The 16,717-nt window shown below is 40.8% G+C and overlaps 1 long non-coding RNA gene and 1 other non-coding gene across 2 annotated transcripts in view; one reads left to right on the top strand and one right to left on the bottom strand.

Moving 5' to 3' along the window:
* LOC118904213 overlaps positions 1–12,746 on the bottom strand; it is a 41,618-nt gene extending 28,872 nt beyond the window's left edge. The window contains exon 1 of the long non-coding RNA XR_005021956.1: positions 12,710–12,746. This is a non-coding gene — a long non-coding RNA (uncharacterized LOC118904213). The remainder of the gene's footprint in view (positions 1–12,709) is intronic.
* Positions 11,077–11,208, top strand: LOC118904604. The gene has a single exon (XR_005022055.1).
* Positions 12,747–16,717: the final 3,971 nt, after the last annotated feature.

The following is a 16,717-nucleotide window of genomic DNA, read 5'->3' as shown; positions in this document are numbered from 1 at the left end:
ATTCTCGATGACTGCCTCCTGCCCCACTTCGCCAGGGAAAGGAGACCGAACACACGAGAGTCCTCCCCAAAAAATCATCCTCAAGACTCCAGCTCAACCTTTCCACACCCTGGGTGAGGGAGAGGAGCCAACAGCTGCCTGACGGGATTTTGAAGACCTCCTCGGAAGTCTGTCACAGTGGTTGAATATCTCACTCTCAGAAGGGGGAATGCTTGAGGCTGCAGCTGAAAGTTAAATTGAGATGATTTCATTTCAAACTGTATTGCCTGCAGGAACACAGACAACATGTATCATCTCTCTTCCATGGGAAATGGGCCTTTGAAAGGACCCTCAAGGCTCTTTTGAGTTTTCAGGTACTTTGCATCCCTTATGATATTTTAAATTCCTCTACGAAGGATGGGTACTAGATGAGGCTCCCAAAGAAGAAACTTGTTCAAAGTTCTAGAAAGTTCTTCTGACACAAATCCAGCGCCCAACCATCAACTGAGAAAATTCTGAAGCAGAATTGCCTGGTCAAATGGAATTCAAAGCCCAGTTATTGAAGAAGACACTGCCACCCTACCTCCCAAACTATGGAGGGTCGCTGAGAAAACAACCACCTCCCTGATCTACTGAGTCCTATTGGGATGTTTAGGTATGTGTATTTTGGAAAAAGCTTTCCGGGTGATACTGTTTCTGATGTATACCCCTTCTCCTACTTCCCTCTAACTTCTATCCTCTCTTCCTTCCCTTCCCCACAGCCTTCCCAAGAAACACCACCCTAGTAAGTCTGAGAAAAATGGTGCCAGTGAATTAAGACAGTTAACAAAACACTCGTTGAGATAAAACAGTGTTTGCAACTCAGAAACAACTACTTCTTTGGACACAGCCCACAGTCACCTGCTACTCTCTCAGCCTTGCCCATTGATTAGGGTGGAAGATGTCTAGAGAATGGAGAACAAAAAAAAAGAAGGTCAGCGTCCATGCTATGGCTATTTATCACGATATACTTAACTACTAAGCATTTTTTTTGAACCTTTTTTTTTTTTAATAAATTTATTTATTTTTGGCTGCATTGGTTCTTCATTGCTGCGCCCGGGCTTTCTATAGTTGCAGCGAGCAGGGGCTACTCTTCGTTGTGGTGTGTGGGCTTCTCACTGCGGTGGCTTCTCTTGTTGCGGAGCACGGGCTCTAGGCAAGCGGGCTTCAGTAGTTGTGGCACACGGGCTCCGTAGCTGTGGCTCGTGGGCTCTAGAGTGCAGGTTCAGTAGTTGTGGCACATGGGCTTAGTTACTCCACAACATGTGCGATCTTCCCAGACCAGGGCTTGAACCCATGTCACCTGCATTGGCAGGAGGACTCTTAACCACTGCGCCACCAGGGAAGTCCCTGAACTTTCTTATTGAAATATAGTTGATTTACAATGCTATATTAGTTTCAAGTGTACAACATAGTGATTCAATATTTTTATAGATTCTACTCCATTCAAAGTTATTACAAAATGTTGGCTATATTCCTTGTGCTCTACATTACAGTCTTCCGTCATATTTATTTTATACTTAGTAGCTTGTACCTCTTAATCCCCTGTCCCTATCCTGCACCTCCACCCATCCCTCTCCCCAGTGGTACCACTAGTTTCTTCTCTGTATCTGTGAATCTGTTTCTATTGTCTTATATTCATTCATTTGTTGTATTTTGTAGATATTATATACAAGTGAAAACATACAGTATCAGTATTTGTCTTTCTCTGACTCATTTCACTAAGCATGATATTCTTCAGGTCCATACATGATTTTGCAAATGGCAAAATTTCATTTTCGGGGGGCTAATCATATATATATATATATATATATATATATATATATATCTTCTTTATCCATTTATCTGTTGATGGACACTTAGGTTGCTTCCATATCTTGGCTACTGTGAATAACGCTGCAATGAACACTGAGGTACACATATTTTTTGGAATCAGTGTTTTCATTTTCTTTGAATAGATACCCAGGAGTAGTATTGCTGGATCATATAGTAGTCCTATTTTTCACTTTTTTTGGAAACCTCCATACTGTTTTCCATAGTAGCTGAGCCAGTTTACATTCCCATCAACAGTGTAGGAAGGTTCGATTTTCTCCACATCCTCCCCAATATTTGGATTTGCATTTCCCTGATGATTAGTGATGTTGAGCATCTTTTCATGTGTCTGTTGTTCATTTGTATGTCTTATTTAGAAAAATGTCTATTCAGGTCTTCTGCCCATTTTTTAATTGGGTTGTTTCATTTTTTTGATATAGAGTTGTATGAGTTGTTATACGTTTTAGATATTAACCCCTTATCAGACGTATCATTTGCAAATATTTTTCTCCCATTCAGTAGGTTGTGTTTTTGTTTTGTTTTGTTTTGTCGATGGTTTCCTTCACTGTGCAAAAGCTTTTAAGTTTAATTAGGTCCTATTTGTTTATTGTTGCTTTTATTTCTCTTGCTTGAGGAGACAGATCCAAAAAATATTGCTAAGACTTATGTCAAAGAGTGTACTGCTTATGTTTTTTTCTAGGAGTTTTATGGTTTCCAGTCTTTAGTCCATTTTTAGTTTAATTTTGTATATGGTATGAGAAAATGTTCTAATTTCATTCTTTTACATGCAGCTGTCCAGTTTTCCCAGCACCACTTATTGAAGAGACTATTTTTCCCCCACTGTATATTCCTTTGTCATAGATTAATTGACCATATGTGCATGGGTTTATTTCTGCACTCTCTACCCTCTTCCATTGATCTATGTGACAATGAAGCACTTCTTAAAAGTATTACATAAACTAAATCAAAGATAAAGAGGTAGCCACCTGTGACCTTTCTCATCTTTATATTTAATTTCCTTTTTTTTTTCTTTCAATTTTTCCTGTCAAGTTGCAGCATTAAAAAAGATTGAAGAAAGCAATTCTAGGAAATAATTTCAGTGTAAACAATTTTATTTGACTTAAGAATTATTTAACATAAATCTTAACTCAGTCAGAATATTCAGAGAATGTGGTCATTTAAAGCAGAAGACCCAGAGAAAGAATAAGAAAGGGTAATTTTTAAATTTTGTGTTTGTGCAGTAGAGAGTATATCAAGTTGTGGAAGGAGAAAGGTAAAAAGGAATCATGTCTGTGATTATGCATTAAATATAGAAGATATGTGAGAATTTAGTACCTGGAAATGGGATGCTGCCCTAACAAAAATGTAAAATATATGCATTAGCTTTGGGACTGGACAAGAGGCAGAAGCTCAAAGGGCCTGGGGAGACACTTGGTGGGGATTTGAAGGAGGTGAGGAAGGTACTATTATGTAGTGGTGGAAAGTCTGGCAAGGCTGACCCCTGTGGTTATATGGAAAATAGAAAGGACACCTAAAGAAATCAGAGATCTGCTGGGAAGATTGCTAGGCAGAATGTGGAAGCTGCCAACTTGCTTGCAGATTCCTTTGTCAACATACTAGAGAAGATAGATGAACTTTTAAAAGAATTATTAAGTTTTCAAGCAAAATTTAGAGAAAATATGAGGAATCCAGGACTTGCTTGGTTTGAAAATAAAAATTGTTTCATATCCGCAGTCTCTCCCAGCAAAATATTCTCAAGAAAATAGATTCAAGGCAAAGATCAAACCCAGGGTGTCATCAGTAAAGCATGACTTCAGGGTAAAGATTTCAAGGTATGGCTGCGTGACCTCTTGTTAAGACCTCATAAATATTTAAGAGTGTACCTAGGAGAACTTCTAAGAATCTTAAGGGTTTGCTACATAGACCTTCTCAGTCTAAAAAGCAACAGGGCTTTTTAGAATCTTATGGGCCTATCCCCTAGTGGCCTCACAGGAAGCCAGAGATAGAGAAGGGCCCAAGAAAGGAAATATTGGTGTGGCTTTTGTCTAAAGAAGTTTATTATAAATTGATACCTAAGAAAACCAAAAACTTTATAAAAGAATTTTACCAGCTTGGACTAAAAAGGACAGAGACAGTTCAAAATGAAAAGATATCTTACGATCCCAACCTACTATGGACAAGAAGTAGTTTGAGAAAACCACTCAGCTTCCAACATGGGTTATATAGAAAAGGAAGGATAATGTTGGCAGAACCAAAAGCCCAGAGAGTAAAACCAAGAGCCATGGAAAAGACTTCCCAGGGAGCAGGCCTGTGCCATAATCAAACTGGCAACATGTGGTTGCCCGATTTTAGAATTGCAATGGACTAATGACAGCTACGTGCCTCCTGTTCCTTTTTGAATGGGAGTGTCTATTGAGGTGACCCTGGCTCTGAGCCACCATTGTGTACTGGGTGTCCACGGGTCTTCAGATAGAAAATAACTACACTTAAGGAGCCTCCTCTGTACCTGCTCTAATTTAGAAGATGAGCTCTTAGATTTTGAGCTGATAGCACCGATTGGCCAGATGGTCAATATTCCAGGCTTGCAGGCCTTGAGGGCTCAGTCACAACTGCTCATCTCTACAGTGGTAGCCTGAAAGCTGCCATAGACCAGACAATATACAAATTAACAGACATAGCTATGTTCCAATAAAACCTTATTTATGAAAATAGCAGAGAGCCAAAATTTGCCAACCTCTGATGTCATGGGATGAGACTTTGTGATCTTAGACGGGAGTATTTTGCATATGAGAGGATCATAAATAATTTGTGACCCAAGGGTGGGCTAGAGCAAATTAAAGATAGCCACAAGTTCTTTGCCATGCCCCCCTGAGAATCTGGGCAGACTCTGCTTTGACAGCAGAAGTGACATTGTGCATTTCCTCACCCCCTACACTGGCAGTTTCCACTCATGCCTCCGGGAATTTCCTCTTGGGGCCCTGAGCCACCATGTAAGGATGGCATACACATACACATACACACACACACCAGTATTAGAAACAGTTTAGGGATTATGGGATATTTAAGTTTGTAGTTTGCTCTTGTTTTATGTTTCATGATTTATTACATTTTTAAAGTTTTTAAAAATATGCCTGTGGTTTTCTTCCTTGACAGAAAAAAAAAGCAATTGAGAGGCAAATCTGGATTCAGATAAAGAGGAATGACACGGTCAAAATGACCCTTAGGAGAGAACAGCTATTTCTGCTGCTCCAAGAGAAAGGACACGTAGGAAAGCTGACCAGGAGCTCTCTCAGGGCCCAGAGGGAAGGTGAGTAGGATCAGGCTGTGAAAATGGAGGGAAAGAGGCAGGTATTTTTTAATGTTACCTAAGAATAGAAGCTTGCTCTTCTCACCTTCTGCATTTACATTCATAGAGATGGAAAAAGGTCACAAGAATTGTACCCAACAGCAGCAAGACTGTGTTTCCATTTTTCTGCTTCTATTCTCAGTTTAAGGAAAGGGATCAGTGAATATAAGAACAGGAACATTTCTGCACTCCATCAGACTCATGGGGACAATACTTGTGTTTTGGGTTTTTTCCCGACTGGGTTCCTTTAACCATCTTTAAACGCTGGAGTGCCCGAAAAGCTAGGTGCTCTTGATTCCCTACAGCCCCACGGCCACCCCCACTTAGCCTTTGCTTTCAAACACAGATGTCAAACTGGAATGTTTTTTACAGACATTAATTAATTCTGCCACATATCAAAGGTCACAGGCTGCCTTGTAACAGACCTTTTAGGGACATATTAATTGCCTCCAAGGTGATTTATTTTGGCAAGGGAGGCAAACCATTTTCTTTAGCAAAATGTCCGGGCAATCTGTACTATATTCTAATAAGCCATCTAGGACACTTGTCAAATAAGTCATTTACATTCTGAGACATAACTTTTAAAGGCAAATATTTGACCTAATTTACAGCACCCCAATTTCTAAAATATTGTATCTCTCTTTTTTTCCCAATTTGCCCTCACACCCAATAAATGAATAATCTGTACAACAGGTGGCTTATTGATGTGTCCCGGAAGTCTAAATTCCTGCTTTGATTCTCCAGAAAGAGAGAGATGAGCTATCTTAATGAAAAACAATGGAACACATAAGAGAAACTATTGAGAAGAACACAATGATGCCCCCAAGGGTGCCTAATACATTGTGAACTCCATTATAAATAAAATTTGATTACTTTTAGTTTCTCATCAGATACATCTTCTAAGCTTGTCTTTCATTCTTGCTGCAGGAAATTCTTTACTGACACTGAATTGGAGAAATGATTATTTTCCCCAAATGATGGCTTTGTGTTTCTGGAAAGATGACTTTCAACATGCAAATTGGATGCATCAGAAATCATTCTGATGCAAGACCAGAGCTTCACTACTCTTTACTATTTCAAAATGAGTCTGCTGCCCAAAGGAAAACATAAAACTCAACAAAGCTGGAGAAAGAGTAACTGCTCTAAACAGCTTAGAAATTCCTCCCTGCCTGATGAATTGCTTTTATTAAAGATGGGGGTTTTGGGCTTCCCTGGTGGCGCAGTGGTTGAGAATCTGCCTGCCAATGCAGGGGACACGGGTTCGAGCCCTGGTCTGGGAAGATCCCACATGCCGCAGAGCAACTGGGCCCGTGAGCCACAATTGCTGAGCCTGCGCGTCTGGAGCCTGTGCTCCGCAACAAGAGAGGCCGCGATAGTGAGAGGCCCGCGCACCGCGATGAAGAGTGGTCCCCGCTTGCAGCAACTGGAGAAAGCCCTCGCACAGAAACGAAGATCCAACACAGCCATAAATAAATAAATAAATAAATAAAATTAAAATGTCTGTAATACACTAGCCAAATTATGTATTTAAAAAAAAAAAAAAAAAGATGGGTTTTTTTTTTTTCCAGTTTTGAATAGATGTTTCTGAAAACAGATGAAAGGTGAGCAGGCAAAAGGAAAGAAGTCGATCAACTTGTAACCACAGTGGTATCCAAACTCAAACAACAAAGTGGAAACAATAAACCAGGAAAGATGTTATTGACATAATAATGGTAGCAATTACATAGTGCTTACTGGTACCAGGAACTACTGTAAGCTCTTTATGCATAGCAACTCATTTAATTTTTACAAAAGTAATTCTAATTTCTATCTTATTGATGAAGAAATTGAGCCACAAAAAGGTTGAGTAAGCTGTCTGAGTGGTAGTGAAACAGAAAGGAAGGGGGCAGGACACAACCTTTAAAAGAATGGCATGGCTATAGGACAGGACAAAAACTGGTTAGAACCAACTAGGTACAAGATGTCAGAGGATTTGAATTCTGGTGGACCTTGAGCCTCCTTACGTGCTCATTGTAATATATTAGCATCTAAGTGACACACCCACCACTGCCAGGACAGTTCTGAGGCCAACCATAAAAAGTCAAAAAGTGGGCAGGGACTTCCCTGGTGGTGCAGTGGTTAAGAATCTGCCTGCCAATGCAGGGGACATGAGTTCGATCTCTGGTCCAGGAAGATCCCTCATGCTGTGGAGCAACTAAGCCCCTGCACCACAACTACTGAGCCTGCACTCTAGAGCCGGTGAGCCACACCTACTGAGCCTGTGTGCCACAACTACTGAAGCCCACACACCTAGAGCCCATGCTCTGCAACAAGAGAAGCCACCACAATGAGAAGCATGCACACCGCAATGAAGAGCAGCCCTTGTTGGCCACAACTACAGAAAAGCTGCATGCAGCAACAAAGACCCAACACAGCCAAAAATTAAATAAATAAAATAAAATAAATAAATTTATTTTAAAAAGTGGTTGGTGACCCAATTCCTGGAAATCTCTGCCCCTTCCCCAAAATAGTTGGAATAATCCTCCCACTTATTGCCTATGAAATTACCCAGCCTATAAAAACTAACAACCTCATATTTTGCGGCTTCTCACCTTCTGAGATGGCCTGCACTCTGTCTATGGAGTGTGTTTCTCTCTAAGTAAATCCAGTTCTTACCTTTCACTTTGTCTCTCACTGAATTGTCTTTGTGATGAGACATAAAGAACCTGAGCTTCATTAAGTCCTGAGAACAGGTGTGTGATTACAATTAAAAGACAGTGTGTTTCTTCTATATACTAACAATGAAAGATCAGAAAGAGAGATTAAGGAAACAATCCCATTCACCATTACAACAAAAAGAGTAAAATACCTAGGAATAAACCTACCTAAGGAGGTAAAAGATGTGTACTCAGAAAACTATGACACTGATGAAAGAAATCAAAGATGACACAAACAGATGGAGACATACACCATGTTCTTGGATTGGAAAAATCAATATTGTGAAAATGACTACACTACCCAAAGCAATTTACAGATTCAGTGCAATCCCTATCAAATCACCAATGGCATTCTTCACTCTTCACAGAAGTAGAACAAAAAAGCTTAAAATTTGTATGGAGACACAAAAGACCCCAAATAGCCAAAGCAATCTTAAGGAAAAAAAAAGAAAATGGAGCTGGAGAAATCAGACTCCCTGACTTCAGACTATACTACAAAGCTACAGTAATCAAGACAATACGGTACTGGCACAAAAACAGAAATATAGATCAATGGAACAGGATAGAAAGCCCAGAGATAAACCCACACACCTATGGTCAACTAAGCTATGACAAAGGAGGCAAGGATATACAATGGAGAAAAGACCATCTCTTCAATAAGTGGTGTTGGGGAAACTGGACAGCCACAAGTAAAAGAATGAAATTAGAAGACTCCCTAACACCATACACAAAAATAAACTCAAAATGGATTAAAGACCTAAATGTAAGACCAGACAATATAAAACCCTTAGAGGAAAACATAGGAAGAACACTCTTTGACATAAATCACAGCAAGATCTTTTTTGACCCACCTTCTAGAGTAATGGAAATAAAAACAAAAATAAACAAATGGGACCTAATGAAACTTCAAAGCTTTTGCGCAGCAAAGGAAACCATAAACAAGATGAAAAGACAAGCCTCAGAATGGGAGAAAATATTTGCAAACAAATCAACAAAGGATTAATCTCCAAAATATACAAACAATATCATACAGCTCAATATCAAAAAAACAAACAACCCAATCAAAAAATGGGCAGAAGACCTAAATAGACATTTCTCCAAAGAAGACATACAGATGGCCAAGAGGCACATGAAAAGATGCTCAACATCACTAGTTATTAGAGAAATGCAAATAAAAACTACAATGAAGTATCACCTCACACCTGTCAGAATGCTCATCATCAAAAGATCTACAAACAATAAATGCTGGAGAGGGTGTGGAGAAAAGGGAACCCTTTTGCACTGTTGGTGGGAATGTAAACTGATACAGCCACTATGGAGAACAGTATGGAGGTTCCTTAAAAAACTAAAAATAGAATTACCATATGACTCAGCAATCCCACTACTGGGCATATACCCAGAGAAAACCATAACTCAAAAAGACACATGCACGCCAGTGTTCATTGCAGCACTGTTTACAATAGCCAGGTCATGGAAGCAACCTAAATGCCCATCAACAGATGAATGGATAAAGAAGATGTTGTACATATATACAATGGAATATTACTCAGCCATAGAAAGGAACAAAATGGGGTCATTTATAGAGACATGGCTGGGCCTAGAGACTGTCATACGGAGTGAAGTAAGTCAGAAAGAGGAAAACAAATATCATATATTAACACACATATGTGGAATCTAGAAAAATGGTACAGATGAACCTATTTGCAAGGCAGAAATAGAGACACAGATGTAGAGAACATATGGACACCAAGGGGGAAAAGGAGGGGTGGGATGAATTGGAAGATTAGGATTGACGTATATACACTAATATGTATAAAATAGATAACTAATGAGAACCTCTGTATAGCACAGGGAACTCCACATCACTGTACAGTAGAAACTAACACAACATTGTAAAACAACTATACCCCAATTTAAAAGAAAAACGGACAGTGCGTTTAGGCTGGGTTCGAGTCCCAGCCCGTGGGTTCAAGTCCCAATATGGGTTTAGACTGTGTTTGAGTCCCATGTGAGCTTCACTGCTTCAGCAGAGTCAGGATTTAAACACAGACACCTCTGATTCCAGGTCCAGTTTTAGACAACTAGAGAAGTCCTATGGGTCTAAAAGAAATTGCTGAACTGTTTTCTCTAGACAGCAAGGCTAGAGGGAGAGACAGTAGAGACTGCATCCTTCTTCATATCTTCAAAACTCTTCATGGTTTCTTATATGAGTGAAAAAAATGTTTCCCAGCATAAGCTGGTGCCAGGAATGATAAAAACAGTGACATTGACTAAAGCTCCATAAATCATCCTCCAGGAATTCCATAAGAAAGCACGACAATGGTCTGGTTTCAACCATCCCTCCTACTACTTTAATAGATGTTTCAGTGGGTATATTCAAGTTTTTACTGCAAAATTAGGTTTACAGACAATTTGGGGGTGGGGGGGGGAACCAACAAAGAATATTCCTGTGTTTCAGTGGTAAATATATTTTTGGTTGATGCAGAAATTTTCATTATTGAAAGTCAATGGGAAACCCATGATAGTTATTCAATATCCAACAGGTCTGCTGAGTTATCATATAAAAGCTGTAAGTCATCAGGCAAACTAAATGTACCAAGTTGCATAGTATAGCTGGAGGATTTGTCAACATCATGAATTTAGAAAGATGTCTGCCAGAATAGATTTTTTTCATGGCTAAATAGAAATCACAACTGACTTCGAGAGAAATCTTTTCACATGGCAAATAGGATTTCATTTGTTTCAAATTACTATTTTTCTGGGAAGGAGGGATATGAAATCTGATGATGTATTGTTGGAAATAATGTTTAATTCATTTTATTTTTAAAAATTCAACCACTTATTTCTCTGCCTTAAGCCAACTTTATTATAGAATTTTAGAACTTCTTGGAGTGAATAGGGATTATTCATTCACCCAAGGCATTTTCATTGAACCTCTACTATGGTTCAGGCACAGTTCTAGGGTCTGGAGTCCCATCTCCATTTTAGAGATGAGGAAAAGACAGCCAGAGAAAGGAAGTGCCAGCTCAAGGTGGCAGGGCCAGGACTGACATAGAGATCTCATTTCTCCTCTCTCGACTCTTCCTCACAAGGGTGACGCTGCTAGTACTGTGTGAGACCCGGAGCCTTCGATAAGACCCTTTCCTCCAAAAATTGTTTAATGTAATTGCAGAGACAAAGACACATTAAAAGTAAAGCAATAAGGGCCTCTCTCCCATAGAGCTGTGGGAGGTCCCTTTTCTCCTCAGCTGGGACTAGAGGCCAAGATCACCCCTTGAGGATCATTGTCAGGGTTGCCACTAGCTGGGCAGCCTTGTTTTCCTACCTCAGATATTTGTAGCTGCTGGGAGCCCCAACTTGGTCTGTACCAAGCGCACTGACCCCACAGCCAGACTAGGGCCTTAAGTGGCAGCAGTGGGCACAGGGCCTCTGGCTTTCCTTGGATAGGCTCTTGTGAGCCGATCCTGGCCTGGGTCGCCCCAAAAGTAGCTTGGCCCCTGCCTGCCCCACAGATGTCACCAGGAACGGGGTGTCCAGAATGGGGACTTCTGTTGTGGAAGGGGCATCTGAGGCCACCTGACTCGGGGGAAGCTCACCACTTTTCCCTTCCCAGATTAACCTGGGTGCCAGCCAGGCCACTCGGTCCACCTGCTCACAGCCGTGTCTCCTGCACAGGGTCCCGTACAGGATGGCGAGGCGGGGGTGGTGAGGAAGAGCCGAGAGTCAGTGCTGGAAAAGAAGGAGCGCCGCTGGCGGCAGGGCAAGGAGGTCCAACCTGACACTCAGTACACCAGCCGCAAGCGCAAGCCCCACTTCTGAGCATGCGGCTGCATCCAGTAGGACAGCTCGGGGACCACACAGTTGTGAGCTGTGCCATCCAGCCCAGGCACTTGCTTCTGGAGAGTTTTCTATATTGAAGTGCTTACTTTATCAGCTGATAAAAATAGTGTTTTAGAAAAGGTCTAAACAGCTTTGAAGTTCTAAACGTATTTTCTTCACTAAAAAAATTCTGAGAGCATCTTATTTTGTTCTAAAAGCAATAAACCACTTTCTGTGGGGGAAAAAAAGTAAAGCAATAGTACCAGAGTTAAGCACCAGGCAAGGTAATAATATTGAGATGAATGATTGTCTCAGCAGAAGTTGACATCACTTATTCTACCCATCCCTTCTGAAGCCTCTTCCCTCAGCGGGGAGGAGAACTCAGGTCCATTGAGCACCTACTCTGGGCCTGGCACCATGCCAGACACATCACTTATACGGTAGTTTTGTTCTCACAAGGATATTACTCTCAGCTTGCATTTAGAAAAGAGACTACAAGAAATCATCTTTTCCACAATCATCGTGGTGGTAAGTACCAAACTGAGGTTCAGACTGTGGCTCTCTGATATCCTGGCCCAAGCCCTTCCACCACAGGGCGCTGCCTCCCTTTACACTGCACAGGACACAGCTCGCGGTTCCCTTCCCCAGTCAGAGCAGACAGGTGAGACAGATGCTACACAGAGGCTGGGAAGTGGCAGCTGCTCTGTGTCGCATCCTTGGTTTCCCCAGGAACCCAGGCCGTGTGGGGAGCAATGTCAGGTGCCGGGTGTTCCTAGGGCAGCACTGTCCATCTCCAGGCCATTTATGCCCAAGGCAAAAGTGAGATTTTGTATTTGCCATAATTTGGACTATTGTTCAGAAATATTTAGTCTCTTCCCCTACTTCCAGGGAGGTGTAGGGGGATGTCCAGTTTAATTAATGTTCAGCTTGGTCATGTGACTCACCTTGGTCAATTTTCATTGTTAGCAGAGTTGATGTTAGCACATTTAACACAATTAGAGATCTCAAGTGTGCTCACCTGTTTGGGCTTGTTCTTTCTGGCTTCCATCATCACCCTGAAAAGAATATAGTGCAGTTAGGAGATGAGAGACACATGGACCTCCTAATGTGTAGCCAAGATCAAGATTAAACCATATTATTTTGAGCTACTGAGATCTTGGGTAGTTATTATGCAGCCAAAGCTGAATTGACTCACTATTCTAGACCAACAATCTCACTGAGATTTACCCCAGAAAACTTCCCTTTAATTCCAAGCCATTTTGTGAAACCAGATTTTCCATTGTAGGTTGATAGTCTAAGGCTCTGGGCCACTATTCTCAGATACTAACCTTGCCACAGAGGTTATTTAAAATAAACATTAGATAGATAGATAGATAGATAGATAGATAGATAGATAGATAGATAGATAGATAGATAGATGAACACAATAATAAAGTTAGAGGTGAAGTGGTAGTGGATTTTGTGTATATGTATGTGTGTGTAATTTTAACAAAAACTACAGCATCTATACAAATAACATCTGCCTTGTTTTTGTGAATAATGCACTTTGCTTGACCATTTTAGAACCACACTTGCTGACACCTAATATATTTATGATATTTCTGTGAAGAAATGTTTAATTGACAGAGCTTTCCTTATCTTAAAAAGAACATTAGGAGGAAGTGGAGTCAAGATGGCGGTGTGGGAAGACACGGAGTTAGCATCTTCCCACAACTAGAGTGCCTGCCAGCTGCTGGTGGGGAACTCTGATGCCTAAGGAGACAAGAGGAACCCCAAAGTGAACCAGTAGGACATAGGGGGACTGAGGGGGGAGGAGAACTGGAGGCCAGAGAGGATTGGTGCCCTTGAAGCCAGGGAGATCAAGATAAGCAGGCTAGAGGGACTCTTCAGGAAGAGTGGGAGAGAAGCAGAGGGTGATCACCTGACCCACTCAGGCTGGGGAGACCGCTGAGCTCACAGGCCAGTACCCTCATTTCAAAGCCCCATCGAAGTTGCATAGGTCATGGGGGCATAGGAGGGAGGCAGGGGAGAGCAGGAGAGGCAGGCGGGATGGGCCCTCCCAGACCAGAGAAGTAGGAGAGGAGAGGAGGGCATTTGCCCCACCCACTAGGGCCCAGAAAGCCTGCTGGGCTCCCAGATGAGGTCCCCTGCCCTCTGAGACCAGGGGTGGGGGGCATGCCGGGGCCCCTTCTGTTCCTTGAGCCTAAGCCCCAGCCCCCACAGCCCTCAAAGCCTTTTCCAGCCCTGTGGGTCCTGAGCATTGGCCCCACCCACCCCCCAAACCTTGCCCTTGCTTAGGCCCTGCACTCCACAGCCAAGGCCTTCCCCCCACCTTTTTTTTTTCTTTTCCCTCCTCCTCTTTTTTACTATTGTGGTACTGATGTACCTTCCAGTTGTTGATTCATCTATATTTTTATTTTTAAATTCTTCCTAAAATATCTGTTAGTTTCCTAGTCTAATTTTATTTTTTACTTGTTATTGTTTTTGGTTTCTTGTTTTTTTGCCTCCCCAGGCAGCTTGCAGGATCTTGGTTCATGAGCCTGAAGTCAGGCCAAAGCTCCTGCGGAGGAAGCTCCGAGTCCGAACCACTGGACTAACAGAGGACCTGAGACCCCAGGGAATATTCATCAGAGTGAGGTTTCACAGAGTTTCTCATCTCAGCACCATGACCCAGCTCTACTGAATAGCCTACAAACCCTAGTTTTGGAAGCCTCAGGGCAAACAACCAGTAAGACAGGAACACATCCCACTCATTAAAAAAAAAAAAAAAAAGGAAGAAAAAATGAGACAGCAAAAAAATATGTCACATATGAAGGAGGAAGGTAAAAACCTACAAGACCAAATAAATGAAGAGGAAATAGGCAATCTACCTGAAAAAGAATTCAGAGTAATGATAGTAAAGATGATCCAGAATCTCGGAAATGGAATGAAGGCACAGACTGAGAAAATACAAGAAATGTTTAACAAAGATCCAGAAGAACTAAAGAACAAACAAACAGAAATGAACAACACAGTAACTGAAATGAAAAATACACTAGAAGGAATCAATAACAGAATAAATGAGGCAGAGGAATGAACAAGTGAGCTGGAAGACAAAATGGTGGAAATAACTGCCGAGGAGCAGAATAAAGAAAAAAGAATGAAAAGAATTGAAGATAATCTCAGAGGCCTCTGGGATAACACTAAATGCACCAACGTTCAAATTATAAGGGTCCCAGAAGAAGAAGAGAAAAGGAAAGGGTCTGAGAAAATATTTGAAGAGATTATAGTCAAAAACTTCCCTAACATGGGAAAGGAAATAGTCACCCAAGTCCAGGAAGCACACAGAGTCCCATACAGGATAAACCCTAGGAAAAACACACCAAGACACATATTAATCAAACTAACAAAAATTGAATTCAAAGAAAGAATATAAAAAGCAGCAAGGGAAAAACAAAAAATAACATACAAAGGAATCCCCATAAGGTTATCAGCTGATTTTTCAGCAGAAACCCTGCGGGCCAGAAAGGAGTGGCAGAATATATTTAAGGTGACAAAAGAGAAAAACCTACAACCAAGATTACTCTACACAGCAAGGCCCTCATTCAGATTTGATGGAGAAGTCAAAAGTTTTTCAGACAAGCAAAAGCTAAGAGAACTCAGCACCACCAAACCAGCTTTACAACAAATGCTAAAGAAACTTCACTAAGCAGGAAACACAAGAGAAGAAAAAGACCCACAAAAACAAACCCAAAACAATTAAGAAAATTGTAATAGGAACATACATCTCAATAATAACCTTGAATGTAAATGGATTAAATGCCCCAACCAAAAGACACAGACTGGCTGAATGGATACAAAAACAAGACCCATATATATGCTGTCTACAAGAGACCCACTTCAGACCTAGGGACACATAAAGACTGAAAGTGAAGGGATGGAAAAAGACATTCCATGAAAGTGGAATTTAAAAGAAAGCTGGAGTAGCAATACTCATATCAGATAAAAATAGACTTTAAAATAAAGACTGTAACAAGAGATAAGGAGGGACACTATATAATGACCAAAGAATCAATACAAGAAGAAGATATAACAATTATAAATATTTATGCACCCAACATAGGAGCACCTCAATACATGAGGCAAACGCTAACAACCATGAAAAGAGAAATCGAAAGTAACACAATAATAGTAGGGGACTTTAACACCCCACTTACACTAATGGACAGATCATCCAAACAGAAAATAAATAAGGAAACACAAACTTTAAATGATGCAATAGTCCAGATAGATCTAATTGATATTTATACAACATTCCACGCAAAAGTGGTAGAATAAACTTTCTTCTCAAGTACACACAGAACATTTTCCAGGGTAGATCAGATCTTGGGTCACAAATCAAGCCTCGGAAAATTTAAGAAAATTGAAATCATATCAAGCATCTTTTCTGACCGCAATGCTATGAAATTGGAAATCAATTACAGGAAAAAAACCATAAAAAACACAAACACATGGAGGCTAAACAGTGCACTACTAAATAACCAAGAGATCACTGAAGAAATCAAAGAAGAAATTTTTAAAAATTTACAAGTGGCTCATGCACTCAATATCAAAAAAACAAACAACCCAATCCAAAAATGGGCAGAAGACCTAAATAGACATTTCCCCAAAGAAGATATACAGATTGCCAACAAACACATGAAAGGATGCTCAACATCACTAATCATTAGAGGAATGCAAATCAAAACTACAATGAGGTATCACCTCACACCAGTCAGAATGGCCATCATCAAAAAATCTACAAATAATAAATGCTGCAGAGGGTGTGGAGAAAAGGGAACCCTCTTGCACTGTTGATGGGAATGTAAATTGATACAGCCACTATGGAGAACTGTATGGAGGTTCCTTAAAAAACTAAAAATAGAACTACCATATGACCCACCAATCCCACTACTGGGCATATACTCTGAGAAAACAATAATTGAAAAAGAGTCATGTACCACAATGTTCATTGCAGGTCTATTTATAATAGCCAGGACATGGAAGC

This window comes from Balaenoptera musculus, chromosome 11 (assembly GCF_009873245.2).
Source record: "Balaenoptera musculus isolate JJ_BM4_2016_0621 chromosome 11, mBalMus1.pri.v3, whole genome shotgun sequence".
NCBI lineage: Eukaryota > Metazoa > Chordata > Mammalia > Artiodactyla > Balaenopteridae > Balaenoptera > Balaenoptera musculus.
The sequence above is the reverse complement of the archived record's forward strand: the minus strand, read 5'-3'. Positions and strand labels throughout refer to the sequence as shown.